Source organism: Ailuropoda melanoleuca, chromosome 12 (genome assembly GCF_002007445.2).
Source record: "Ailuropoda melanoleuca isolate Jingjing chromosome 12, ASM200744v2, whole genome shotgun sequence".
NCBI lineage: Eukaryota > Metazoa > Chordata > Mammalia > Carnivora > Ursidae > Ailuropoda > Ailuropoda melanoleuca.
Window position 1 is genome coordinate 5,439,076 of NC_048229.1, and position 26,074 is coordinate 5,465,149.

Sequence of the window (26,074 nt, forward strand, 5' to 3'; positions counted from 1 at the left end):
CCGCCGCCCCGCCCATGGTCCGCCAGCCCCCGCAGCCGCCCGCCGGGAGGACCGCGCCGAGGGGGGGAGCCGCCTGAAGGACCGCGACGGCCGCGCCCGCAGGTGAGGCGGAGCCCGGGGTGTGACCAAGTCCAGCCCCGCTCACCTGGCCGTACCCTTGGGGAGGCTCTGCGGGCGCCGGCGGGGAGCGGGGGCACCTGTCGGGACAGGAATTTATTTAGGTTGTTTTTAAAAACCCTCGCTGCAGGGGGAGGGGGTCTTCGCGTCTCACCTCCAGGGATCGGCGGTGGGGAAGGGTGTCCCCTTTCGGAAACAACGGGGCGGGGGGAGAACACGAAAAGGAGGAAAGGAGGGCAGAAGTGAGGCGCAGCGACGAAGCGCCGGCTGCCTGCAGCGTTTTCCAGCCGGTAATGGGGAGGGGGATGCCGTTGCTAGGGCTCCAGTCCAGGCTGCAGACCGTCTGCACCGCGCACCCAAGCCAATACCATGGGGCAGTAGCGGGCAGCCCAGGGGCTGCTCCGACCAGCCCCGTGGTGCGATTGTAGGGTGAGGGATCCGCATTGCAGGTGCACTAGGAGCGCCCGAGGGCCTGGCCCTGCTTTGTCTGGGATGCTGTGGGGAGGCGGCCGTCTGAATCCACAGCGCCTTTTTAAATGCTTTTTACCACCCTCTGGACGTTAGAGACCCTCCCTGTTAAGTTGCATTGTGTCCTGTCCTGATAACCGTTTACGTAAGTATTCTACCTTACAGCCCTTTTCCGAAGCTTTGATGTGGGCTTTAGATGACCCTAAATGACGATTTGCTTGTAATTCATGAAATTGAGCATAATGCAACTATGCAGTAGAGCTCCAGGCTTGACTACAGAGCTGTGGTCTGCTACAGTGAGTTACTCCAGTTTATCTAACTTACGTTTTCATGCTGACCTGTGTTGTTTAAATTCAAGCTTTGGTATTCAGCAGTATGATCTATTCCAATAATTAAAAATGAGGTGACCTAAGAGGAAATATAGTCGTGCCCCGAAATTTAGGTAGAGGTAATAGGTCTTATTACAAAATACAAGCTCCGAGGCTGTAGTGCTTTATTACGCATTTCCAGAAACCTACCTGTAAGAGTGTTAAAGCTAGAAATGCTGCGTCTTTTTTTTTTTAAGATTTTATTTATTTATTTGACAGAGATAGAGACAGCCAGCGAGAGAGGGAACAGAAGCAGGGGGAGTGGGGAGAGGAAGAAGCAGGCTCTCAGCGGAGGAGCCTGATGTGGGGCTCGATCCCATAGCGCCGGGATCACGCCCCGAGCCGAAGGCAGACGCTTAACCGCTGTGCCACCCAGGCGCCCCAAGCTGCTGCGTCTTTTTAAATAAGATTTTCAAGTTTGAGATTTATATAAAGAGCACTGTTGTTTTATTAAATGATTTTTTTGCACCGTCAAGAATTTGCCTGCATTTTCTTCCCATTGAATTTTAAGGAAAAAGATGCTAACATTTAAAGTGACTTTTATCCCCGAAGATGTTTTAAATTTATGTATTTCTTTTGGCTAAATATTCATCTTGTGTGAAATAGTTTTGGGAAAAGGTTTTAAGGCTTGTGATATATACACATACATATGTGTATATACGTGTATTTACATATACACACTATTGAGAAACCTTAAAATAATTTTTATTGTTTCTGTGCATCGTGTTATAATTACTCAGTAAATTTAGTTTAGGCATATTTAAAATCCAAAATCCAAAGCAATTATTTTTGTGTATCAGATTTTTATTGTAGTACGTGTAAATACATCAATCTAACAGATTTCTTGGAAAATATTGTTAATTTTTTTTAAGTGAATCCTTTTGCTTGCCATGGGAGATCACAGGTTCTTAACTCTTTCATCTGTGATTCATTGAATAAATTCATTTTAATGTCATTACTTAATTGGCAGAGAGCATTCGCAACGGTACTGATGTTAACACGTTGATGCTTTTAAGAAATACTTACAAAGCATTTTCTCATATTTCTAACAAGAAAAGACATGGGCCTTTTTCTTCTATCTGGAACAAGGTCAGCCATAAAAAATTCCTGATACATAGTGGGCACACATGTTTACTAACTAAGATTAATTACATCTACTGGATTGGCTATCTTTAAAGGTCAGCCTCTATTAGGTGCCTCTATATGCTTCACATGTTTGACTCAGATTGACATTCCAGACTAGTTAAGTAGGTGCTAGCTTAATGACACCAATTTTCACATCTCCAGCTTTGATGTTTAAACCTGCAGAAAGGTTTGGGCAGAGAAGTGAATGTGTCTTAATTGTCTTCAGATATTTAAGGTTTGTCATGTAGCAAAGGGAGTGTATGTATTTAGAGTAATTCCCAAGTACAGAAGAGGCCAAGTAGTATTTATAGTAAGACAGATTTCACTTTGACATAAAAGCAAAAGTTGCTTATGATTAGAACCTCCAGCAGTGGAAGGAAGGGGCTGCTCCTTCCCCACAGAGTTACCAGATAAGCCCGCTCCCCAACAGGGCAGGAATGGCTACTAGGAGATATCACACGGGGTGTGGGAGAGGCCTTGTGAGATGGGTGTCTAGGGATTCCAGTGGCAGTGGATTGAGGGCTTTGTGGCTTTTTTTTTTTTTTTAATGCTGGCTTCATAGCTACAGCTGTGGGCATAAGGACTCCCCAGAATGTGCCAGAACCCTTGGAAGATTTGTACCAGGGTAGAGGCCAGCCTGGTATCAGAGGTGATTTTAAACCTACTTTGCTCTTGTATAGGGCTTTACAGGTAATAAAGCACTCTCACATTTAAAAGACTTTTAAAAGATTCTTTTTAATTACAAGTGATTTGTATTTCTTCCTTTGGCTTTTATTTTCTACAATAAACATTTAATTAAGAGGAAAATTACCCATTTCTATGAAGGCAAGCAGAAGAGGTTTTTTTTTTTAAAGCTCTTTTTAAAAATGGGATGATGTCAGTCATTCTTTTCAGAGTCAGCAGGTTGTGAAGGTGAATAGATTTTCTTCTTAGCTGAAATTATTTGTTAAAAGATACTGATTAAGGGCTAATTCTTGTGCTTGCTCTGCATTTTAGTTTCTATTTATTTCATTACTCAAACATGACTCAAATTTCACAGCAAAAAAAAATCCAGTGATATCCACCTACAGTAAGTTGCATTGGACTTTCTTCCAGTATGTCTGTGTTGTTTTTAAATATATGTTGGCAGCTGAAGGTAAAACACAGCTGAGAGAAAAGCAATTACAATGTACTGAATAGATTAGGTGAATTGGAGCTTTGTGTCTGAAGAAGAAAAAGATGTGTCCTATTTGTGCTAAGCCAATCCTCGGAATGATAATTTATCAACAATAGGGACGGTGATCTATCCATAATAAGAAAGATTAGGTGTGCCTGGGTGGCACAGCGGTTGGGCGTTTGCCTTCGGCTTGGGGTGTGATCCCGGCGTTATGGGATCGAGCCCCACATCAGGCTCCTCCGCTGTGAGCCTGCTTCTTCCTCTCCCACTCCCCCTGCTTGTGTTCCCTCTCTCGCTGGCTGTCTCTATCTCTGTCAAAAAAAAATAAATAAAATCTTTAAAAAAAAAAAAAGAAAGAAAGAAAGATTAGGCGGCTGTTGACAGTAAGTCATGATACATGTTTGAAATGGGTTGGTGGGGTTAGGACTGTGTCTGTGGCCAAGGAGCAGAGCAGAGCTTCCTGTGAATAGTAGAGCACCCAAACCAATGTTCTCTGCCCAAGGATTTAAGCGGAGCGTGATGATAACGGGCCGATTGAGTTAAAACGGCATCTCACCCCTCCAATTGAGGAAGAAATTAGAGGGAAAACCAATCCTGAATTAATGTACATGTGTCCTTAATCTTTCAAAAACCTTTTACTTCCTCTCTTTTGTTCTTTAGCAGATGAGTTTGTCTCATGCTTTTTGTGCCAGTTTATCCACCAGCTGAATTGGGTATGATCATTTAAATAAGACAAAGACTCAAACTTTAAACACAGAATACGTTATTTATTTATACTTTATGAATGAAGGGAAAAGAAAGTAAGAAAGCCTTACCAGTACTTAGTACTTTTAAAAAATATTGGAGAGGCTACTTTAAATATTATAAGGTCAACAAATAAGTAAGGCACCCAGTTAGAAAGCAGTCTTTTTAGAGGTCAAAGGTTGCCTTTTAGAGCTCCTCCCCAGAGTCTCTGATCACACAGCTGTCTCAAAACCTCTTTGTTAACTAGAAAACAGGAGTTTGTGTATTTTATGCAGGCTTCCACACTAGAGAGCAGACTAAGTTACACATCTTTGTGATTATCCCCAGTTTACCATTTTATCAGAAATAAATTTATGAAGCAAGGAGTATCTGCTTCTCTGTAGCTATAAGGGAAGAGCGAATACATTTTTTCCTTTTATCAAGATTCTTTCTACTAGCCAAATTCTCAACACTGAGCAGTGGAATTCCTTTGGTTAGCACCAAACAAAAGAGCAAGACTGAAATGTTTTAACCTGACAATAAAGGGGGGGGGGGACAGAAGAGCACTTTTAATAAATGGAATTTGAGGCATATAGTACTCTGCTGCTACAATTTCTCTTTGTTGCCTACTTGGTGACACCCAAGAGGTGAAATTTAGACCTGCATAAGATCCACTACTTTTGCTCTTCAGATTTCCTTCCCAACCTATTTCTAAATGCACCCTGTGTCCTTTTTATTTACTATAGGTAAGAGGGTTTATGAGGCATCCTTTCAAGCCCAATTTCTTATGTAAAATTGCTTAAGCATTACTGCTACATTCAAATTATAATTCTGTATTATTTCAATTCTGTTTTTCATGAAGTTGCACATTTCACCTAGCAGTGCATGGCGTTATACCCTGAAAGAGCTATCTGTTTGGTACATTGTAGAGTATTCATAAAAACACTGGTTCCCCAAGTTACAGTTCCATCATTGTGTAGCAGAATAATCCAGGATTGCCATATTTTTCCAATGGCTGCTTATCTAGTGTTCGCGGGATGAACAAGTGTAGGTGGTTAGGCTCATGCCATACCCCGAACAGTGAAGAAGTCTCTTTTAACCCCTTTCTCTCCAACTGTCACACCTGTCAACCCAAGTGAAAGGCATTGGTGTTATTTCTCCTCCAGTGGCTTGTGGCGTGTGAGAGCAGATCCAGGTTTATTTTTTTAAAATAAGATTTATTCATTTGACAGAGAGAACGTGAGCATGAGGGGGGGAAGGGGTAGAGGAAGAGGATCTTCAAGCAGACTCCCCACTGAGCGTGGAGCCTGACTCAGGCCTCGATCCCACAACCCATGAGATCATGACCTGAGCCAAAATCAAGATTTGGATGCTTAAGCAAGCGAGCCACCCAAGGCGCCCCCAGATTCAGTTTTCAGAAGTATTTGTTTTGCACAATGGTAAGAAAGATGGAGAAAGGTTGTTTGTTCACTTTTATGTACCCATAGACAAATACATAGCAGGGGTTATTAGGTATGGTCTATTCTTTTCAAGAGGGGTCAGTCTTTGTCATCAGCAATGAATCATCTTTATGTTTTGGTTTAGTCCTGCTGACCAGACCAGAAAGTTTGGCCAGTGAGGTACTTGCTCACTGACCTGCCCTATTGCACTGCCCCAGGGGAGAGAAGAACACAGTCTTGTTTGATAGGGAGAAGGGATATGTAATCCTCCTCAGCCCCTGTGATGGGTTTCAAGCAAAGAATTCATTCCCATCCAGAAAGTGGTCAAGTCAGTTTTTGGCAGAAAGAGGTTTATCAGTGTAGTGAGGCTGTGGTATTAGGACCTGGTTCAGAGATGAGCAAAGCCAAACCTTCTTGTTGAGGGCCAAGGCTGTTTTTTAGGAGGAGACAAAGTAAAAGTCTAAGCTGGAACAAGTAAAGCCGGAGGTGAAGCCTTTGTGGAGACAGGTAGGTTGAGTTCTGTGTGTTAGAGGTGTTCTCCGATCTTATCCATGGTTGTAGGTTGGAACCCAGAGCATTTTGGATTGATCATTGGCTCATTCTAGAACACCACTGACTTCTACCCACCAGCAGGCTGTAGAGTAGAGAGAGCACCTTTCAAATGAAATTCGGGACACCACCAAGACCTTCCTGTGCAGGTTATCATCCCATGTCGGAAGCTCAGGCAGGAAGCAGATTACCTGTCACTGGGCCTTGGAGGAACACTGAGTGCCATGAGTTGTTAAAACAGCTGAGCCAGTGTCTTCCTACCAGAGCTGCTGTGAGTCCCTGGCAGTAACCCCGCAGAACTGCAAGTCCTTACAGGAAAGTTGAAGTGATACTCTGGACTGATGAGGCATGATGTGAACCCAGTCACCCAGGCTTCCTGCACCTGCACCTGAAGCATGTGGACAACCCTTACCAACACTTCCCACTGGGAGAATCCAGCTTCATCCAGAACACCAATATTATGCCACTGGAGGGTAACCAGAGGTCTTGGGAGCCTGTTCAGTTTTTTAGGTGAAGGTCCCAGATTTTTGTTAAAACTCTTGTGTTCATAAATCATAGGTAAGACATCTATCCAGCCACTTCAGTCCAATTTCTGCAAAATCTTGCCAGATTATTTCTCTCAATTTCATCTTGATAATTCACTACCTCTTCTGATTGTGGGTGATACAGTGAAGGCCTTGGTAAGTGTGTAGGGCATTTGAGCTCTATTTACAATCTGACCTGCAAATTGTGGTTTCCTGTTATGGATAGACACATTTAATGTGCCAGATCTGGACATGGAATATTTCAGAAGTCCTTTTGACAGTCATTATGACAGCCTTTGTATGTGGGTAGCTTCTTCATCTGATGAAATTGCTAAAACATTCACATTAAAACCATTTTCCTCATTTGAATAAAGCTAATCTGAATATATGTTTACAAATTCCACCCCCCCAAAAGGGATAGATAAGCCACTCTCTTTGTCTTTATGGTTCTTCTCTCCCACCCCCTCTATGCCCACAATGTGAGCTTGACAAATAGGACAGCTCATATAATACTGTTGAGCTACAGTGGAAAATTTGGAGCATACAATTCATGTCTAATTATCCCTAGCATCCTTTTCCATGTATGTATCAGGCTATGGAGCAAGAGGAGGAAACTAAGTCCTTTGTAGTTACCAAGGAGCTATCTTGGGGATGGTCTGGTTACAAGGACTCACTGCCAGACTCCAGAGGCCTTTTACTGAGGGGGCCTGGTCTGGGACTGGGGACAGCATGGGGAAGAGCTTCCGGAAGGAACTGGTCAGTCTGAAAATGATGAGTGCTGATAGATAGCTGTGACCACATTATTCCCCAAAAGAAAAATAGTTCTAAATCAGCCCCCAGTATAGGGTAACGTGAGCACCATTAGAAATGATCCCCAAGTGAGGAGGCCTCACTGTTTTTGCAACCATCCATAGACAGAATGAGAGTCAGAAAAAAAGAGTGAGAAAGACCAGTGGGATTGCATATTCCAGTGAGGACAATACATTTTGTCTTCTGGGCAGACTGCTGAGGCAAAGATGGATAAAGATTCTCCTTTGCTGAGAACAGTTTGCATCAGAAACTAATTTTCTTGTCTGCAGCTGTTAATCTTTTCTCCCCAATCATACACAAATGTTTATTGATTTACTTTAATATACCTGATTCACACACAGTCATTCCAAACAGTTTATCTAAATAATATATAGACATTTAAAATTGCAGGATTTAAATGTTATCAGACATATCAGATGTCCATAATAACATCAATTGATTTTACCATCCTAATTTGAGCTGTAAGGGCAAGTGCTCAAAATGGGGCACCTGGGTAGTTCAGTCAGTTGGGTGTCCAACTCTTGGTTTTGGCTCAAGTCATGATCTCAGGGTTTTGGGATCAGGCCCTGTGTCCAGCTCTGTGCTCAGCAGCAAGTCTGCTTGAGATTCTCTCCTCCTGCCCACAACCCACCCCCGCCTTGTTGAAATAAAAAATAAACCTTTTTTAAAAAAAAATACACAGCAGATGACCCACGGGGGTTGTGAGGAGATAAGATATGGTTTTTCCCGTTTGAATTTTAGTTTCTTGATATGTTTTTAGGTAAATATACATTAACTACTTACCTCAGTGCTCTTCTAGTCCAAAAGGAATTAGGGATTTTAGAAAATACAATTTACATCAAAGAATAACACAATTATTGACTAAGAATTTGGGGGCGCCTGGGTGGCTCAGTCGTAAAGCGTCTGCCTTCGGCTCAGGGCATCATCCCAGGGTCCTGGGATCGAGCCCCGCATCGGGCTCCTGCTCCGCTGGGAGCCTGCTTCTTCCTCTCCCACTCCCCCTGCTTGTGTTCCCTCTCTCGCTGGCTGTCTCTCTCTCTGTCCAATAAATAATCTTTTTTTTCTTTTTTTTTTTTCAAGATTCTATTTATTTATTCGACAGAGATAGAGACAGCCAGCGAGAGAGGGAACACAAGCAGGGGGAGTGGGAGAGGAAGAAACAGGCTCATAGCAGAAGAGCCTGATGTGGGGCTCGATCCCATAACGCCGGGATCACGCCCTGAGCCGAAGGCAGACGCTTAACCGCTGTGCCACCCAGGTGCCCTGCAAATAAATAAAATCTTAAAAAAAGAATTTGTCAGAGAAATATGGTATTTTAAAACATTACTCAGCTAATGGAAGTGGAGTAACTTTTTTTTTAATGGTTTTATTTATTTGAGGAAGAGAGCATGAGAGAGCAGAGTACACAAGTGGCAGGGGAGAGGGGCAGAAGGAGAAGCAGACTCCCTGCTGAGCAGGGAGCCCAGTGCCAGACTCAGTTCCAGGATCCTGGGATCATGATAGCCGAAGTCAGACGCTTAACTGATTGAGCCAGCCAGGCACTCCAGAAGTGGAGTAACTTTATAAGTTAGCATAATAGGTAATATCGTCTAAGATTTTTAAAAAATAAATTATACTAGTTTCTTAAATTGTAGTTATTAGTTGCGCGCTCACGTTTAGATTTTCCAACTCTTTTTTTTTTAAAGATTTTATTTATTTATTTGACAGAGATAGAGACAGCCAGCGAGAGAGGGAACACAAGCAGGGGGAATGGGAGAGGAAGAAGCAGGCTCATGGCAAAGGAGCCTGATGTGGGGCTCCCATAACACCGGGATCACGCCCTGAGCTGAAGGCAGACGCCTAGCCGCTATGCCACCCAGGTGCCCCTAGATTTACCAACTCTTAAATGACGGTGTGGATAACATGAGCTGATCAATAAGGCAAGTGTAAGTGATTTATGAAGTACAATTTAATTTAACCTTATGCAAAAATCCTGCTTTTCTGTATGAATTAATATATGTAGGATTGTCTGTCCCTCCCCACTCTAGCACATTGGCTCTGTGACAGCAGGATTTGTATCTGTTTTAATCATTGGTGTATTCCAGTGTCCTTCCTAGTGCCTGGCTCAGAGGTACTCAGAGAAAGGTGTATGCTTTCTTGAAAGAATGAAGTGTGATACTTTATATGCTCCCACTGAGGAAAACAGGACCTTCCTTTACACCCCCAAGTTCAGAAAACAGTGTGTGAAAGGATTTGCCTTAAGAGTACTAAGGGCACTTGAATAATTTAATTCTGTTATGCAGCCTTTCATGTTATATTGGTATACTTTCATTCTTGTTCTTAATTTAGAGGCTTTTTTAAAGAGATAAATAGCTTTTCAATTTGTACCTTTATCTTTAGATTTTATTTCTAAACTGGGATTCTTATAACCCAATTGTTTTTACTTTGGTAGAGATCTTTTCCAAGTAGAAAACCATTTTAAGAATTACCAGCTCAACGCTAATTTCTTTAATTCTCCAATACAATTGTGCAAATAACAAATTTAAATTATGGCTCTTTTTATTTTTTTTTATTTTTTAAAAGATTTTATTTATTTATTCGACAGAGATAGAGACAGCCAGCGAGAGAGGGAACACAAGCAGGGGGAGTGGGAGAGGAAGAAGCAGGCTCATAGCGGAGGAGCCTGATGTGGGGCTCGATCCCAGAACGCCGGGATCACGCCCTGAGCCGAAGGCAGACGCTTAACCGCTGTGCCACCCAGGTGCCCCAAATTATGGCTCTTTTTATAAATAGCATTTCCTGGTGCTCATGGAGCCTGTTCTTTCATTTTTCCCAGCCTGGAAAGCTTTTTTTTAAATGCTAGTACACATAAAATATTAGGAGTTTTGGCATGATTTTATAAATTTTTTTGGAGTCCTTAAAAATCTTTTTAAGATACATATGTACTATTTAGTGGTCTCCTTAAAAACAGGAATTCCTTTGCATTCAAGAAATGTTAAAGCCTTTAAACATCAAAATTTCCTAGAGATTCATTAACTGTTCTAGATCAAAGTACCCCATGGAAAGTATATATTGGGTCAACTTTGATATATCCATTTATCATCTCTAAAAATACCACTTTTGTAACCGTAATACTGGAGTCCCTATTTGGGGTTCCAGAAATCTCTCACATTCACCCTCTCCATTTCTCAGATCACTTAAGCATTTATAGGAAAAGACAACACCTTAGACCGTCAAATAAAGGGAGGAACATTATTATATTCTTAAGCAAATTGGATATTACATGCAGCCCTTTTCTTCCAAGCAAAAGAAAGAAAGGAAGTGCACGTATTTCTGGCCAGCACGGTGAGGTGGGTAAAGCAGCACCTTCCTGCACCTCTGCCTCACCAGAAGCTTCAGATGTGGGGGAGAAGCTCTCTCAAACAGAGGCCCTGGTGGTCTTGCACCTCAGCTGCCCTTTCCTCCAGGGTCAGCAGCTTGTTGCAGGGAGAACGCTGCACATGGCTGGAGCTTGTCCCTCCTGAGGGCTCCATCCACCCACAGTTTACTGGCAATCCGGGAAACCCAAGGAGAGCAGAATAAACCTCAAGTCAAAAGAGAAGAAAAGGCCTGGCTCCAATTAGATTGACTCGAGCCCAGGGCTTCTCAACCACAGTACTGCTTTTTCAGGCTGCATCATTCTCTGTTTTGAGGGCTGTCCTGTGCATTGTAGGCCGCTGTGCAGCATGCCTGACCTCTACCCACTAGAAGCCAGACATGCCCTTTACCTGATTTTGACAACCCAAAATATCCAGCCCGGGGGCACAAGTGCCAGACGAGAACCCCTTCTCTAACTGGGTCACGCTCTCAAGTGGAGTTAATCAAGAGGATGGACTTCCCTGTGTTCTTCCTTTAATTCTGACTGCTTACAGTTGTCTCAAATCATAACATTCACACATGAATTCCGCCTATTCTTTGGAATATATACATACTATATATTCACACACACATAGCTTGGGATATATATATGTATACACACATACATATATATTATATCCCCCCTGCTCATGCTCACTCTCAAATCTTTAAAATAAATAAAACAATAAATTATCAGTGAGGCAACCTATTAGAAAAGCAGACTTTTAGAAATCAAAATTATATTTTAGGTGAATTAGCAATAACCTCTAAAGTCCAGATGTCTTAAAATACTTGTTTGGTAGTGAAACAGAAGTATTCGTTTCCACGCAGGAAAGCAGAGTACGATTGTAGTTCTTTAACAGAACTAGCTTCTTAACCCAGACACAAAGGAGTGTCTGCTTTTCTGCAGCTTTAGGTGGAAAGAAATATTTTCCCTTATGCGGAGATGTTTTTTTCATGAGCAGCATCCTCAAGCATGAGCACTGGACTTCTAGTTAGCATCAGGCAAAAAAAAGCATAGATCCGAGAAGCTTAAAACTTAAAATATGGGGAAAGAAAAGGGCAGGAGAGGACTTTGAACAGATGGAACATGGGGCAAATGATGTTCCACTTCTGCAGGGCATGCACTTTAAAGCATTTGTGGCTTGTTGCCTTCATCTGGACTGACCAGCAGAGTCCACGGCTGAGGGTATGGCCTTGGAGCCGGCCCTGTTGGGGATGAAACCCAGCCACTTGCTAGCTGTGACTTCAAGAAAGTTACTGAACCTGTCAAAGCTTGTTTGTTAATGTGTAAAATGAGGATAATAGTGTCTACTCCTTAGAGTGTGTAAAAAGGGCATAGCTTGGCTCGCGGCATTGAAAGCACTCTGTGCAGGTGGCTCTGTGTGACACCATTCCCCCAGAGCGGGAGGATGTGGGGTTAGGGCTCTTGCCTTTCATAATCCTGCCCCACTGGACCAAACACTCTTCAGTCCAGGTTTTGCCTCTGTTGGATAAAACCTGTTTCCCCCCATTTTCTTTCTCTTCTTCCATCTCCATTTATTCTGAGCGGTTTTTAATAAGCAACTGAAATCCGACGGTTTCTTTTCTTTCTAACCTTATTTTCTACCACTCCCCAGAATGTTCTTTCCATGTTCAACATGGGCTCACTGCTATTCTTCAGACTCCATGTTTACCTCACCAGAAACGTCCTCCTGCGTGAACCTAGTCCCTCTTCAAAACAAAATCTTCTCTGCCCCAGCAGTCCTCCTCCTTTCGGCACTCACTGGGTGCCTCCATGTGCCTGGCAGTGCAGACGGTCCTGGGAATGCTCAAATGACCGGGACCCTGCCTCCCAGGGATTTATACAGCCTCGAACGGGAGACAGGCAGGTAAATAAGAACACGCTTCAGGCACTGTGGCAGGTGAATCTTCAGGCCGTTACCCTTCCTCTGGTCCCTGTACTTGGCATATACCTCATGAGGATTTCATTATACTTTGTTTTCTTTGTACTTGAGTGGCTGAATCTCACAACCCCGGTAAATTGTAGGCATAAGACTGAGTACACAGTGGGCGCAGAGGAGCATATGCTGGCTTGATATTTAACCTCTAGGCACACGTTTAAAAGGAGGATGGATTGTTCAGCCTATTCTAATAGGTCTTGTCAATTTCAAAAGATAAAAAAATGATGATCTCCAGCTGCTGGTGCTCACCATAACCTCTTGAGGATTGGAGTGGTTCTCAGGCTTTCAGAACTCCTGTAACAGTGCATTTTTGAATGGGGAAATGTGACAGTAGAAATAAAGAATTGTCTGTGAATGGAGTAGAGTCACCTTTACAGAGAACTTGCTGCATTGTCCATATTTTTCTCACTGGTCATGTCGTCACGGACCAGGAAAAGCCTCATCGGAGCTTGGCATGAACATTTCCTCATTTCTGAGTCTCTGACTCCACTGAAAAGTTCCTCCGGCGTGAACTAAGCCTTGATTTGCATGTGGCACAGCCACATCCTGAGTTTGATGCTGTGCCAGTGTCAGCACCAGGGATTGATTTGGTTGGCTCATAACAGAAATAACTTTTCCACGTGTAAATAAGCTGCCCCAATAAGACCCTGTATGTCACAAACTCAGAATATACTGAACACACCCACGCTTTCTCTCCCACTGAAATTAAACTTTATTTCATTTTTATGTGGCCTGATAGATTTTGGGTCTTTTTATTTGAGAGATTCCCCAAAGGCATGCATGAACTGGCTATCCTTCCCTCCTTTGCCTTATTCCCGTGCCAGTTGGAGAAATATTTCCATATCCTCTCACATCACCAATATAAAATACACTACCTAACAGGGGAGGGTGTCTGACCAGAGATTGGCTGAGAGAACCACTAATTCCCAACTATAGGTAACCCTTTCCCCAAGGGCCAGCTCACATTGTTAGAGGGAGGCATTCATTATTCTAGGTGCTAGTGGTATACCAGGGAACAGAAAGAAAGGCCCTTGTTCCCATGGAGTTTACATTCTGGTAATACAAGAAAGATAAATAAATGACTAAATTGTAGGTAGTGATAAATGCTAAGCAGACATAAACTGGGATAGTGTGATGATGATGGCAGTTAGGATAAAACTATTAAATCATTCTCGTAGTGCAAAGCAAGAACAGGCCCGTAATGGTGTCTGTGGGCGCCTGGGAAACCTGTTTGGGTGATTCTCCGCATTGCAATAATAATGGTAGCAAGCCCATAGTTCTAGGTGTGGTTCTAAATGCTTTACATCTCTGCCCCTGGTGATATGGGGCTATTTAAATTTGAATTAATTCAAATCGGAATAAATACAAGGGAAAAAAAGTGCTTCCCAGACCTACTAGGTACATTTCAAGTGCCCAGTGTGGCTAGTGACTCCTCTATCGGACAGCAGAGAGTAGACTGTTTGGATCATTGCCGAGGGTTCTGTTGGCTAGCGCCTCCTCAAAGGAGCTCATTTCATTTTCATAGCAACCCCGATAAAGTGGGTACTGCTTCCCCATTTCGCAGATAAGGAGAGTGAGGCACAGGGAGCTAGACATAACTTGTCCAAAGTTGCATAGTTAATATGAGACAGGGCTAGGATTCAAGCCACGGCCATGTGGGGGTTAATTCCTACCCTGCTGTGTCGCTGGGGCCCATAGGTGACTAGAGCTCGTCTAGGCAGTCCACCTTCCACAGGACTGCAACTGATAGAGGAGGTTACACCTTGGTAAAATCTTGTCACAGGGTGCTTTAAGATTCGGGTAAAAGAAATTCTGAGCCAAGGGCTAGGTCTTTCCTGTCTAAAAATATAGGCCTATATTAACACAACTCCCTCCTTGGAAAGAAAAGAGGGAGCTACAAAGCAGCAAGATAATTCCAGGTTGATGTGTGATCTCTGTAGAGCAGATTGTCTAAGCTGTCTGTGCCTGTTTCCTAGCACGTAACGTTGGGAGGATAGTAAGTACCCACCCCACAGGGCTGTCGTGAGGATTTGGTGAGGCGTGGCGTGGGTGGCACTCAGCACACTGCCCAGCATCTGTACAAGGTGAGCGGCGGCAGCTGTCGCCACCACGCCTGCCCCATTCTGTAACGGCCACTGGGATGGAACGCTCCACGGTGCACGGCGAACAGCCAGGACGACGGACACCTTCTCCTGGAGCTGCCATGAGACCTTCTGGTTCCAAACACTGCACACTGGAATTGGAGGAGAGCACCAGGAAGGCCCGAGGTGGAGATGTCCCCTTTGGAAACGGATTTGCATTATCTCATACACGGTGCTTATAAATCAAGGCAAGTGCCCTCATTCTCTAAAAAATGGGCGTAATCATACCTATCTTGCATAATAGTTTCAATAATTAAATGATTATCTACCTATGAGCCTGGCGCATTGACCTTTGGTCAATAGTAACTATAATTACTAACATCGATGAATGATTTCCAGCTTCTCATGAGTAAAAAATGTCTTTGAGTATTTTCTTGCCCAGATGGCTTGGACTGACCCAGAGGCTGGGTTAGGGCAGAGACAGAACAGATTGTCATCCAATACCATCACTATTAGCACACTGTAAATTGCAGCGGCCAAACCCCAGAAAAGCAGGGCAGAGCCGGCTGAAAAGCATCATGGGGCGCACACATAGCAGCTGTCTCACTGAGGTGGAGGCTGCCCCACACCCAGCAAGAAAAGTGTCCGCCTGTATGACCTGAGGTGACTATCCTGCCCAGGATGCAAAGCAGGAAGAAAAACAAATCCCCCAGGCTCCTGACTGACCCACAGACTTCAACCAGAGTTGGAGCAACCAGAAGACGCCGAAACACCCAACCTAAGAATTTGGGACTTCAAATGGAAAATCTGGGCACTCTAAACCAAAATTGCTGATTTCTAAAGATGTGGATACATCGTGTGCTTATTATTAAAAGTATCTAAATAAAAGTGGGCCCTGAAAGAGTGGGTCATGAACCAAGATTCTAGTTAACCCCATCATGGGCACACCGGGTCAAATACAAGAGGAAAAAAACAACTACAAAAGAAAGTTGTACAAATGGAAAAAGTGACAAAAGTGAAAGAATTGTGACCTTTAAAAGGTAAAGGTCAGTTAAGAGTAAGAGAATACTGAACTGCACTCCATTCTTTGGAAATTCCTTACAGGACACAGTGATGTTCACTTTCCCCAACTACTTCTGCTCTCCTCCCACAGCTGATAACTCCTCGATGAAATACAGCTGCCCTACCTCTTATTTTACTTCTCTTTATTCGTTTCCCTTTATTTCCACTGGGCTAATGTACTGACGGCTTGTCTATCTAGTACGATCCAAATTAGGTTGCAAAGATGAGCCCTAAGATGGCACGCATGGCACCAGGCAGCCCCCTCGAGCTCATCAGCTTCATCATCTGGCTCTCAGCATTGCCTATTGAAGTGACAGACCTTCTCTGTGGATCCGTGTTTCATGAAGAGTTTTCCTCCTCTCTGGAGCCTAGTGCACAATTTACTGAAGAAGTAGAGTATGGGATCCTGGGAGTTCTCTCGTGCCCCGACATAATAAAGACTCATTGTGAGCAGAAAGAACTTTAGGTGAGTCAGCCTGAAATGCCACCAGTAAATGTGTCTCATTCTGCACAGATAGGAAGCTCACGGAAAGGAAACTTTGAAGGAACTGAATAATCTCAGGTCAGGACTGTCAGATCATGGGATGGAGAGTCAAAGGGTCACACAGCCCCTGGTGGACATGCTGAAGCCATACAAAAAAAGTGATAGGAAATGAAGATCTAGGTAAATTCCTCTTTAAAAGACTAAGTTTATCTTGTTTTCAAATTATTGGTACTCAAACTATGTTAGCCCATAGAAATAAGCGACCAATAAAAATAAATATTTTATTAGTGATCATCAGAGGATATGTAATTACTGAAATTAAATGGCCACTGTGACTTTGGTTACTGAATTGACTATTGTTAAGCTATTTTAATAATTTCAAAGATCTCTACTGTTTTCCCTATTTAAATTCTTCTGAAATAATTAGCATGGACCCATTTTGCAGAAGGGCAAGTCAAAGGAGGTGACTTGTTTTTGCCTGATTGCTAAGCCAAATTACAAAGCTGTAAGAGATGACATAGCTGGGATTGGGCTGAGCTCTTCCGTCTCAATCACAAGGATAAGGTCTCTTTTTCTGTAGATGATAATTTTCCCAGATGCCCTGTAAGAGTTTAGCTAAATATGTTCTATTAGCACTAATGAAACAATTGACTATTTTACCTTTTGTAAGCGATAAAGGAAAAGTTTGGCTAAATTAAAGTGCATAGAGCTTCAGTTAATAATACCTTTCTTTCCTTGAAACCTACACTATAATTAGGCAGGTCCACAAGGCAGATAAAGGAAGCCCTATCAGTTAAATCAGTTGAAATGGTTCATCTGTTTGGCAAACCACATAGAGATTTTTATTTTTTTTTAACTTTTTTTTTTTAAGATTTTATTTATTTGACAGAGATAGAGACAGGCAGCGAGAGAGGGAACACAAGCAGAGGGAGTGGGAGAGGAAGAAGCAGGCTCATAGCGGAGGAGCCTGATATGGGGCTCGATCCCACAACACCAGGATCACACCCTGAGCCGAAGGCAGACGCTTAACCGCTGTGCCACCCAGGGGCCCCAAGAGATTTTTAAAGCAAGTGAACACATCTTCTGAGCCTCGGACATACAATGTAGATTTAAGGAGATCAAGTGCTAAGATTTAAGGAGAATCTCCTATTTCATTATTGTGAAAAGGCAGTTCTGCATTTGGGTCACTACATCTTTTAGGTTATCAACCAGTAGACAATTAAAATCTGCAATAATCACAGTGTAGAAATGGAAACACTAATCAGATATGACCTGCTTATTTCCCTTCTATTTAAAGGAAAATATCACTAGGTAGAACCGTGTGTGTGGTCAGTTGGGAGATTTATATGTCCCTAAGTTGTTGACTCAGAACCATCTTGGTAAATGACAAGCTTATTAGAAGTTTGCAAGTGGCATTGCTATTGAGTTGTGAATGTTTTCATCTCTAGCTTCTGAAATGAGGCTACTGGGGTGGTCCCCAGAGGGCAGTCATCCCGGATGCTGTGCAGAAGGACAGGAGGAGAACATAGGGAGAGCAGGAAGGCCCAAGAGGAGCCACCACTTGGCCATCTCTTTCCCTAGAGGGTACTTCTCTTTAAGACTTTTCTCTTTGAAGTAGAAAGTGCTGAGGTGAGTCTCTACTGGCATATGTCTGCACACCGACCCCACCTTCCCAGCCAGGAGATGGGGATGCTGGTGTGCCTGCCACACAGAGTGTGGGCATTCTGGCAATTAAGTGGCCCAATGTTCTGGGAGGCCCAGGGCACTCCCAGAAGCTACCATGTGATTTCCGACCATGGAGCTCATGCATCTGCCCACCTTGCCCTACACTGCCCACTTAGAGACACTCAGACAATCTGAAACACAGACTTGCTTCTTCCTGAGATGTTTCCAAGTGGAGGGGCTGAGCCCCTACCAGTGTATGGATACCTGACATGGTTTTTGAATAGAAGCCAAACAGAAACTCTTAAAGCATGAGATAATCAGACTGCAGAGAAACTTGGTTAATAAATCCATCATGGAGGCCCCTAGTGACTGCAGACTTCCCAGACAGCCACATATCACATTCCCGTGTCTAATTGCCAATCTCTCTAATCACATCTATTACAACTTTAATGTTAGGCTGTACATGCTTTCAGGAGGAAATGGCTGTCAGTGTCTAAAGAATTGTTGACGGGCCTTGTATTTTATGATGGATAATGTCAGAGAATTACAGGAATGCATAATGCATGGGAGCAGGGAGGTACTCAAGAGCTCCTCGTGATCATTGTCTGCATGTCTTGGGGACACCGAATTGTTGCTTTTGTAAAAAATGGCCTTCCCGTTCATTATTCTTGGTTCTGGTAAACTAGTCACAATTCTAGCAATCCAAGACTACCCTGGAACAAAATAATTAAAACGTGATACTGCTTTGCTAGTGGATAGTTAGGGATTATCTTTTTTAAGAGAAATCGCTTTTTAATTGTTTCCTGACTATAATATATGTTCATCATTAAAGAAGCTTTAGGGAGTATCAAAATAGAATTTTTAAAAAGTAAAAATCATCCACAATCCGGGGCGCCTGGGTGTGGCACAGCGGTTAAGCGTCTGCCTTCGGCTCAGGGCGTGATCCCGGCGTTTTGGGATCGAGCCCCACATTGGGCTCCTCCGCTATGAGCCTGCTTCTTCCTCTCCCACTCCCCCTGCTTGTGTTCCCTCTCTTGCTGGCTGTCTGTCTCTGTCGAATAAATAAATAAAATCTTTAAAAAAAAAATCATCCACAATCCACCATCTAGAGATAAATGCTTTTAACACTTTGTTGTATATCCTTCTAGATGTTGTCTCTACTTACATAGGCAAAAATATGACATTAAATATACAGCTTTAATTTTTTAAGTTTTTATTTGTCAAAGAGAAAGAGAGAGGCAGGCAGAGGGAGAAGCAGGCTCCCCACCGAGCAAAGAGCCGGATGCAGGACTCAATCTCAGGAGCCTGGGATAATGACCCCAGCCAAAGGCAGACACTTAACTGACTGACCCAGCCAGGCATACCAATATGCAGCTTTTAATATATATATTTTAAATTTTTTATTATGTTAGTCACCATACAGTACATCATTAGTTTTTGATGTCGTGTTCCATGATTCATTGTTTGCATATAACACCCAGTGCTCCATGCAATACGTGCCCTCCTGAATACCCATCACCGGCCTATCCCAGTCCCCCACCCCCCTCCCCTCTGAAACCCTCAGTTTGTTTCTCAGAGTCCATAGTCTCTTGTGGTTCATTCCCCCTTCTGTTTACCCCCCCTTCATTCTTCCCTTCCTTTTCCTACCCATCTCCCTGCTATTTCTTATGTTCCATAAATGAGTGGAAACCATATGATAATTGTCTTTCTCTGCTTGACTTATTTCACTTAGCATAATCTCCTCCAGTCCCGTCCATATTGCTGCAAATTTGACTTAACCAATCGTAGAATATTTGCTTGTTGGTAAATACACATCTCCATGATCATTTGTAATAATCGCAGAGTTTGCATGCACCATGCTAACCTCTTATCGGCATTCAGATTACTTTGTGAGATGGTTGTCTTGAAAAAAAGAAGAAGAAGAAGAAGATGCTTTTCTTTCTTTTTTTTCCCCTTTGCTTGCTTTTGTTTTCCTCTTTTAGCTTTTAGGGACATAATCATTTAAAAAAGATGTGCTACCTCCCAAGCCAGAGACTCTCCATCATCTCTGTCATCTCTGCCTGTCATGCTTGTGCTTTCTCTCTCTCTCTAAAATAAATAGATATATCTTTTAAAAAACCTAATTCCCTAAGAATGATTAATAAGGATTTTCTGTCTCTTTCAAAAACAATTGCACCTTTTGTTTTCAACCTTTTTTTCTTCCACTTTGTTTTGGGGTTTTTTAAAAAAGATTTTATTTAGAGAGAAAGAGAGCATAAGTGGAGGAAGGGGGAGAGGGAGAGAGAATCCCAAGCAGACTCCACACCAAGCACAGAGCCCAGTGTAGGGCTCAGTCAGTCTCATGACCCCAAAGTCATGACCTGAGCAGAAATCAAGAGTTGGACGCCCAACTGACTGAGCCCCATTTTGCATCCACTTTGTCATAGTGTTCATTCTCTTTACCAAAATATTTCTGGAGTGGTTTTGTTGAATGCTTATGCTCCCTGGAAATGATGTCCTTTTTCTTGGTGCCCTAATTCTTGGGGATTCTTAAATAACTAGTTGAATTTCTTGAATACACGTGCAAGTAGAAATAGTTCCTACAGCTTAAAACAGTTTTTTATCCAGGACTATTGTGAATTCAGAATAATGTCAGTATTAATTTTCAGAGACGGTAAGCTTTCTTTCCTAAAAGCCGGTATTTTGGATTGAGAGTCGATGGCCTAATTAGCCTTGGACCTTTTTTAGCTTCTTGTAGAGCACTTCAGATTGTTTCTAAGTAAGAAGTAGGCTTTACTGTCCCTGAGGGTGCCTTGCTCTGCCTCTTTATTCTCTGCCCGAATGCTTCTCTCCAGTGCAAGTGGAAGATAGAGGCCAGCAAAACATGCTCCTGTTTCCTTTTATGTTTCTTTTTTTTTTTTTAAGATTTTATTTATTTATTTGACAGAGACAGCCAGCGAGAGAGGGAACACAAGCAGGGGGAGGGGGAGAGGAAGAAGCAGGCTCCCAGCGGAGGAGCCTGATGTGGGGCTCGATCCCGTAATGCTGGGATCACGCCCTGAGCCGAAGGCAGAGGCTTAACGACTATGCTACCCAGGAACCCCTCCTTTTATGTTTCTGTCTTTGGAGTTAACTAGAATTTCTTTGCTCTTTGCTAGCTCTATTTCCATACTTAGATGATGTTCTGGAAATACTGGAGGGTAGGACTAAGTAAACAGTTTGGTATGTTTGCATAGCTGTGGGCCAGTATTTACATGAAAATAATATAGCTAACATTTATAAGGTTTATAGCTCACATTTAGCTATAGCTAACAGCACTTACTGTACCTAGACACTGTATGTGATTGCATTTTGCTCTTGAAACAACCCTATCAGATATTGTGGTGATTTAGGTGACAAGATGGAGTTCACATTTAATCCCATACACAGTCTGCCTCCTCAAGAGCTTGTCCGTTCTGGTCTCGTTTATCCCACTGTGTTCAGCAAATATTCTTTGGGCCTCAGTTTCTTACCTTGAAATAAAGAGGGGTTGGAATAGCTGGCTGATTTTGAAGGTTTCCTCCACTCTCAACTTCTTGAGTCCAGGAATCTGCCTGGAAAACCACCTCCGTGCTAGAAATCCTCTCCCATTGAGGATTTGCCTTTGCCCTTGGCCAACCTCCATTTTCTCCATGGCAATGCTTACTCTAGGACCTGTAGGAGAGCGGCACATGGAGTCCGCAGGAGAAGGCCACAGAGGTCCTTGTCACAGAACACTGGGACGCCATGGCCTGCTCAGGGCCAGGCGGCTCCTGTCGGGTCAAAGGCATTGCCAAAGGCGTGGAGAGGGCAGTGGGACGGACTGCAGCTGTTCTGATCGCTCATGGCGTGAGGGAACCTAACGTGAATGGGTTATAACTTATTCATGACTAGAATCTAAAATAGCTTCTTATAACTAATTCACAGCTACCACGTGAGTGCTAGTGTGCTATTTTTTCAGATTCTAAAATTATTACCCTAGTTCCACAGGCTTTCTGTTGAGCAAAAGATAAGCCTGCTTTTGATTGTCCAGGAACAAAGAAGTTTCCCATTTTTAAATGGTGGGACCCTTTCCCATCAAAGATATTCCATTGCTTTTAGTCTAAGAAATGTGGTACAGGCACACTTTAAAATATTGCTTCTGGTATGTCAAGGAATTATGGGATGAGGTCATGTTCAAATCCAGTACTGTCATAGTGTTTTTTGATTAATGCAATGTAATTCTTGTGGAGACCTCCACTCAGCAACATTAGAAAACATTGTAAAATTATCTGAAGCTGGCCTCTAATGTATGAGTTCAGATGTGAAGGAAGAATGGAAGTTGAGGTAGTTTGCCAGGAAAATTCCAGATGGAGGGAACAAGGTGTGCAAAGGCCCTGTGTTGGGGGAGGGGTGTGGCAGACGAGGTCGGGGAGGACAGCAGTGTTGATGGAGTCCCGAGGGGACTGGTGTGGGGTGAGGCTGGGGAAGGCAGGCAGAGCAGGCCAGGCCTTTGGGAATGGGGGCTGGATCCCAAGAGCATTGCAAGAATGCGACATGGTCAGAGCTGTGTTTGCAGATGAAAATGTAGGCAAGATCTGTGTGTGTGCTTAGGGAGGGATGTTGAAAAAAAGGTATGTGTTTAAAAGGGGGTGAGAGTGAGCCTGGCTTTGGTTCCTCCCCATCGTAGCATCAGAGCTGCTCCCGGCAGCGGGCCGAGGTGCGGCGTTTTGACCCCACATGGACTCATTGCTGAGTCAGCCCCAGAAGAGGACAGGGAGTGTGGCCTTAGCTTTCGGACTGGGCACCTGCCTGGACCCCAAGGACCAGGACACACAGGCGATGTTATGTGTATCTTATTCTTTCTGCCCAAGCGAGCTTAGCTGCTTCATAAAGGCTCCAGCTAGGCCCAGAGTGCTTGCCTTCACCCAGCTCCCTTGACAACTTTGCTGGTGAGCCTTTTTGCCATACTGGCTGGTCACCAGTGCCCTGCAGTCATTGTCTGTCTAAACTGGAGTGCAGAGAGCCCGTGGATCCTGCCCCGGTGAGCAGCGCAGTGCAGGCCGTCACGTTGCCTGGGGCTGGTACGGCCGGAGGCACACCACGCTCCCTGTGCTGAGAGGCTACCACGAGGTACCCTGCTTATTTACTTTTCTGGGTCAGAGCATTCGAGACATGATGCAGACGTTTGGAAAAGCGTCTGATTTTCTGCATGGAATTGAGACCTACCCCAGCCTTCAGGATTCTCACCCACAGAGCCTTAGGGCCCAGAGAAGCTACAAGGCTCAGATGCAGCATTCCCTGATTTATATTTTCCCTTGTCAATGGGATATTCCTGTTTTTCCTCAGGGGAGTATTGTGAGAACAAATGACATAAGTGATAGGAGAGCACTTAGTGTGTGTACAAGTGAAGATGGCCCATAAATAAAATTATCGTGTCATCATTCATACATTAATGCCCTGAAAAGAGAGGAAAGAACATTACTTTTGAATTAGGATGAGAATTGGACACGAGCTACTGACAGACCATTTGTCCTCGTGCTGCCACAGAGCAGCCTCAGTGAGGTCGGGGCTGACATCTCTCCAAGGACCTTCATTAAAAGCAAGTTATCACCAGGAGATGGTGTTAGCATCCCTCCCTGTGCCGGGAGGCAGTCTTGGCCAGGTCTCCAAAACCGATCTCTAGAATTTGGAACAGTAAGCCCTTGTTAAGCATTAATTTTCCCAACGTGTAGAGTGAATTGAAAATTAACAGGAATTTACTGCCTAATGAATTTACCACAGGAAGAAATGCATGTGTAGCTTAACCTCCAAATCATGGTCGAGGTGGTCTATTCAGCAGGTCTCCCTTCAGGATGCCCATGCCCACTGCTCAGCTGGAGTTGCGCTGGCAGAGCCGTGCACACCATGGGTGGGGGTCCTGCCCTCTGGCTGCCGCCGTGGTCGGGCCCTGGAATGCCAGTCACTTGGAAGCCTGTGATCGGCAGCTGAGGACAGCATCTCTGAGAGGAGAGGAGGCCAGTGTCCAGGCCGCGCTGCCTTTGGCCGAGCCAATAACTGTGAAATTGCTGACAGCTCCCAGTGATGCTTAGAAACAAAATCGGGGGGCGCCTGGGTAGCGCAGTCGTTAAGCATCTGCCTTTGGCTCAGGGCGTGATCCCGGCAATCTGGGATCGAGCTCCCACCAGACTCCTCCGCTGGGAGCCTGCTTCTTCCTCTCCCACTCCCCCTGCTTGTGTTCCCTCTCTCACTGGCTGTCTCTCTGTCAAATAAATAAATAAAATCTTTAAAAAAAAAAAAAACCGAAATCGGATTGCCTCAAGACAAAAAGCCACAATACAAAGAGCCCACAATTTGTAGTATATGCCCTTTTGACACAGAAAGTGCAGTGTTGCGCAAGCCGTGCTCCATTACTGGTTGACACACCGTCAAGACGGGGCGAATGCCTTTACTCAAGCAGGATGCATTATTCATGGATAGTAGACGCCCTGCACTTTTACCTTCATCCATCATGCTGACCCTTTCAGGGCAGAGTCATCAATGCTCCTTCGTGTCTCTGACCTCCAGAGCGTCTCAGAGATTCTGAATTAAGCCTCTCAGGACCACCTTCATTTCTTTCTCCAAGTTAGCCACATCTCCCAGCTATGTCTCCGTGGCCTAAACGAGAGGCGTCTGTAGGTTCGTTCTTGCCAGCTCACTGGAGGGATTAGGTCATGACCATGACTGCATGTCACAAGAGCCTAAGGACAAGACATTGAAAGCATCACTTTCTTTTAAGCTACAGCAACTCCTTGTCGTCGGGAAGTCAGTGATGTTGTCAGCCTTTTGAGCTGATGGAAGAGAATATAGTAGCTTGGATACAATTTGGAGACTTTACTCATTTCCTCGGGCCTAAGTGGGCCTGTGCTGTTGCTGTGTCTCCAACACCTGGAGGGTGCCCTGCACGGATAGCGTCTCCTCACTTGGGCCTGTTACGTCAGCACAGAGTGCAGAGAAGGAGAGGGCACCAGTTGAGTGAAGTGTCACGGGGTTGAAAATGCCTGTCCTCCCACTGTCAGGGCCCCAAATGGAGTCACCACGGCTCCCTTGCCTGCTCTGCGTGTTACAGATTCACAGTCTTCCTGTTCACCTTGTGTTTCTTCCCAAGACTGCCCATGACAATGGGAAGCTTCAAGGGCCCGTTCTTATTTCTGTACTTGCTGCAGTGAACTAGTAAATTACAGATTTAGTGCAATTCAAGGCTGCTGACCCACTGAGGCAATTAGAGTGAGAATGCTCAGATTTAAATTTTTTACAAATAAAATGTATCACGCTATGATTGGAACAGGGTGGCCACTGAAGTCCTATTTTTACTCCCCTCTCTGCCCCCTCCAGTAGGTTATGGGCACATCTCATCCTGTACTATTGGTGCTGGACAAAACTGTTTTGAAGTTTTAGTGTTTCCCATTTTCTTTGAGCAAGGCCTACCTGTAAAGTTAGATTCAAGCAGGAAACCAGAGGGAACTCCTTCCCACAAGAGCACGCCGGCCAGCCCGGCCACACCCCTCGGCATGGCTGGCTCCTGCGTTAGGGTCAGCATCCTGCTCTCAGGCCACATGCTGGCCAGGCCAGGCAGCATGGGCTCTCTGGGACCCTGGGGTCCCAGGTGGAATTCCCCGCCTGGCCCAGGGCCTGGACAGGAGTACCTGCTCTTGAAGCAGAGACCAGCCTTCGGGTTGGAAACTCAAAGGCTGCTCACAGCTCCCTGTGGAGCTCTGTCTGATGGAAACTTGACCCTAGCCTCAGCTGTAGCTGACCTGAAGTCGAGTTAAAGGCCTGGGAAATCTCATCTCTATTCCCTAGAAACCATCACTGTAATTTGCTTAGCTAGTTCCCTCTTGTTGGATTCTGTTTCTGGTCTTTTCTGACTGTGAACTGCTCTGTAACAGCCATTGTCACGGCTACCTCTGTTCTCTGACTGTGAACTGCTCTGTAACAGCCATTGTCACGGCTACCTCTTTTCACACAAAAGTAAATCTTGTCCTTCGGTTGATTCTTAGAAATGAAATTGCGAATTCAGGGGTGATATATTCCCAGGCTCCAGACACACTTTGCCAAATGGCACCCCCACCCCCACCCCCGACGAGGGGAAGCGGCTAACACTGCCACCGGATGCTGTGCCGTGCCCCTCTCCCCCCAGAATGTCCTTTTGTTCCTCTGTACCTGTTCC

At 44.3% G+C, this 26,074-nt stretch overlaps 1 protein-coding gene across 1 annotated transcript in view; it reads left to right on the forward strand.

The window, feature by feature from the left end:
• The window catches only part of CCDC92 (coiled-coil domain containing 92), a 31,775-nt gene continuing 5,701 nt past the window's right edge, over positions 1 to 26,074 (forward strand). Inside the window, exon 1 of the mRNA XM_034638960.1 lies at positions 1 to 102. The gene's annotated coding sequence lies outside the window, so the exon portion shown is untranslated. The remainder of the gene's footprint in view (positions 103 to 26,074) is intronic.